The 3,948-nt window shown below is 54.4% G+C and overlaps 1 pseudogene across 1 annotated transcript in view; it reads right to left on the bottom strand.

Annotated features, from left to right (window-relative positions):
- LOC309859846 (phosphatidylinositol 3,4,5-trisphosphate 3-phosphatase and dual-specificity protein phosphatase PTEN-like) overlaps window positions 1-3,300 on the bottom strand; it is a 107,917-nt pseudogene extending 104,617 nt beyond the window's left edge. The window contains exon 1 of the transcript XR_014316667.1: window positions 3,160-3,300. The product of XR_014316667.1 is annotated as a phosphatidylinositol 3,4,5-trisphosphate 3-phosphatase and dual-specificity protein phosphatase PTEN-like (transcript). The remainder of the gene's footprint in view (window positions 1-3,159) is intronic.
- Between the last annotated feature and the right edge of the window lie 648 nt (window positions 3,301-3,948).

Below are 3,948 nucleotides of genomic sequence, written 5' to 3' on the forward strand. Positions count from 1 at the left end.
ACGACCCACGCGGAGGGACAGCTCTACGCCCCTATTCAGCAGGAAGAAGCTACAGAAGATGAGACCGTCCTCCTTCAACAACCTTAACCACGCAAGGCTCCGCACTGGTCAGGGGCACACGAGGAGGGAGGGGAAGGCTAGCTGAGCGCCAAGCAGGAGCTGGCACGCCACACCGCCCCCCAACCTGTGATAAGGGGGACATCCCTCAGGCGCTCTGACTGCCCTCAAGCTGAGGAAAGGAAAAAACAGATTCTCCACAGATGGAGATCAAAACCCCGCAAGACTGGAGTCTCCCTCGGTTTGTAAAAGTCCTCGTGATTCTTTAGGAAGAGGTCTGCTTAACGAGAGCCTAGCGACCTGCCAGAGGCCCGGATCTCCGTTTCCTGAAGCCCTGACATCTCCCTCCCCTCCACGACACTGAGGGAGGCTGAGGCGGAAGGAAATGTCCGTAGGACAGAGTTTCTTTTCAAACGTGCAGTCCCTGGGATGGACCTGTGAGAGGAGGAATGTAACATTCCTCCAGGAAGCTCCGCACCATCTTTCAACTCATGCCTTCCTAGCAGGAAAAACCACCTTCCCTTCACAAGAGCAAAGCCAACTGTATCCTCGGTGTCCTCTGCCCTCCTGCCACATTCTTGCAAAACCTCCCTTTTGCTTGACCTCCTCCAATGCCATCCCAGAAAGTCAGCCTCCTGTCACGACCCCAGCAAGCAGCCCTTTCTACCCAAGGGTCCTATCCCTGTTCTTTAATAAAAACTGCCTCCTGCCAGCAGAGCCGTCTCAAGACTTCTTTCTTGACCATCGGCCTTGAATGCTAACCTCTTTCCTACATCAGTCCTGTCTCCTGTAGGGCTCCTGTGGAAACAACCCTGCAACACGAACCCATTTCTGTCAACCCTTCCGACTCCATCCACCTCACCCACTGCACATTCTGTGTCCTCCGAGGACTGGACCCTTCTGTGATTCTTGCACTCAAACCCTCACATGGCCCCTCTTTCGGTCCTCGACGTGGTTGACGTTGCCCTTCTGAAACTCCCCAGCCTCCCATCCTCATTTTCTTTGTCTCGCAGGTTTATCTGGACCATAGGTTCTCATCACCAACACGCTACAACCGGTTTCTGCTCCTGAGTAGAGGACTCCATTCCTTTCCTTTCTCATCAAGCTCAAATCTTAACTCTCAGATGTTTGTCTCACAACTTTCAAAATTCTTCTTTCCCCTAATGCCTCTCTACCAGTTTCTCTTCTTCCTTTTTCAAGCCGCCCTCCCTCCCTCCCTTCCTCCCTCCCTCCCTTCCTTCCCTACATGATCTTTTCATTCTTTGTATTCTTTCCTCCCTCCCCCTCTTTCATTTTCTCCTTCTGTTCTGTTAGTACCCACAAAGCACTCCAGTACTTTTTCACCAAGTGTTCCGGGACTCACTCTTTGTGTACAAGACCCAGGAGCTCATGGCAATTCGTTCCCTATTATAAAGGATGAAGGGAGACCCACACGGGGGCAGCTCAAAGGTCTGCTTCTCTGCAAGTCAACGGGAAGCTTCAGGGTCATGAACCCTGGCCTTCCACACTAGAGCTAGACAGGGCTACGCTAAGCATTCCCCACAATCCCCTGTCATCCAAGACCCTGAGCATACGGGCTGTCCCACCAGAGACCTGAAGAGTTTCATTTCTCGGCTGAAATGGGCCTCGAGCCAAGCCGCCGCCCGAGTGTCTGGAAAAGTCACTGGCTTCAGCACGACTCACGGGTATATAGTCTTTGAAACGGAAACATCAAAAATTTAATCAGCAGTTGACGTGGTATGAGGCTACCATGTAGAAAGATCTATCAATTCCGAAAAGGAACAAGGCACGCGACTACAAGTGGCTTGCAGGGGTAGACGCAGCGACCGTTCCTGAAGGGAGGGGCTAGAATGCGTTCCTTGAGTCAGGGAAAGGGAAAAACTTGAGTGAGCGATCCTGCCACAGCCCCTCGTGCTCTGGCCATTAGCACAGGGTTCACACTGCACAGGAACCCGGGCAATGCTGGAGCACAGCACGGAGAGGTCTCACGTGCCTCACCTCACTCCCGGTGTGCTGTGTCCTGGGAAGACAAGCCTTGTATTTGCTGACAATGTGGAAGAGCCTTCAGCCATGGGTCCCTGGTGCCAGGGACATCAGAGCTCGTTCATCCTGGATCGCAGCACACCCATCTCCCCAGTGTGGGAGAGCCTTTAGTCGGGGCTCTAACCTCGGGAGACACGAGAGAACTCACCCTTCCGAGGAACGGAGAAGTGATACACATGGGGGGAACAACTCCAGGGCAGTGCTCACCTCTGTACACAGTAAGACCACTGGAGATGCACCTCAGCGATGGAAAGAAGGTGGGGGACCCTTGTTTCAGAGAGCTCTGCTCTTCTTCATGTCCAGGACCTCACACGGGGTAGAAGCCATGTGCTGGGATTGCTGCACAAGAGCTCACAGCAACATACATCTCTTTGAGGCCATGGGCACATTCCCACAGACAGAAACCAACTGAATTTCATCTTCAGGGAAAAGCATTTAGGCCAGCCACACCCTTAGCCAGCACCTGAGGATCCACATTGGCGGCAACCCCGACAAATGCGGTCAACGTGGAAGAGCCGTTCGATACAGGTCTCACATTTGGAGACACCAGACAACTCAGAGCAGAGAAACCCGTGTCTGTCATCACTGGGGCCCCACCTGTACCCAGAGCGCCCACCTTGCTCACCGCCACAGAAATCACACAGTACAAACCCTTGTCTCCCGTCACTGAGGCAGAGCCTTCAGCCAGAAGTGGGCCCTTTCCCAACACCAGAGAACTCACACAGGGAGAGCCACTAGCCCGGTATCCTGGTGGGAGAAGCTTCAGGTGGGGCTCAGGCCTGAGGCGCCCGCTACCATCTCAGAGTGTGCTTCATCCCTCACATGGGAGCGAGGTGCAGGCACCCCTGGGACCCCCTGCATCATCGCTGTGGCTGAATGCGAGAACATCCCATATGGGAATCCCATTCCTCACGGAGCCAACACAGGAAGGACCTGGCAGGATTCGCACACAAGAAAATCCTCCCGGTCTGATGAGCAAAGGAATGGGCTCAGCTATCCCTTCTTCCCTAGCCAGCAATGACACCCTCACACCGAGGAATCAGAACCAAGACAACTTACCACTGCGATGCACGTGCACCAGCGAGACGACAGCGGTCACACTCCTGGACGTGCTGCACTACCATCTGCACTGAAGAGACAGAAGCCAGACGCTCTTGATGCTGCCCAGTAGGTCACGTCCCCTGAGCCTCAAAGCACCACCTGTAAAAACAAGGAGAGCATTCAGTCGAGGTCTCAAGACCCGCACGTGGGGAGAGACAGAGTCACCCATGATGGAAGCAGGCCCCTCCGTCCCAGCAGGGAGGGCAGGTTCAAGGAGGCCAAAACCACAGGGCCCCGCCATCTGTCAAAGTCTTAGCATTGCTGCTGGAAGGCCTTCCCCTAAAGCATGCTTGGCCAATTGCCTGCCAAGAGTTCCATGAGGCTGAAAAGGACGTCTGGTCTTTCCTTGCTAAGACATGCCTCTCATGGGCCCTGGTACTCAACAAGGGAAAAAAAAAAAAAAAAAAAAAAAACCAACAACGACTGACTACCTTCCCCTTCCACAACACACTTCCAATTCAGGGTCGTGACTATGGCAGAGTTCACACTGTGCGCATTTTGCCCTGATAAACGCCAACCCTCCAATAAAGCACAGAGCAGAGTGTCAGGCTTGAGCACCCCAGCGACCTGGCTGGCTGCTATGGCTCCCTGGGCCTCCCTCCCTGGCTCCCTCCCTGGCTCTAATCCTTTCCAATAAGCATCTGCCTGGGCCCTGGGACTCTGGCTGTCCCCAGGTGCCCCGGGCCCTGGGTACAGGCCATGAAAAACAGTTGAGGGGCTACAGACTCCAGCCGGCCGGCCCTGTGC

The sequence above is a fragment of the Mustela nivalis genome (assembly GCF_964662115.1).
Source record: "Mustela nivalis genome assembly, chromosome: 2".
Taxonomy (NCBI): Eukaryota; Metazoa; Chordata; class Mammalia; order Carnivora; family Mustelidae; genus Mustela; species Mustela nivalis.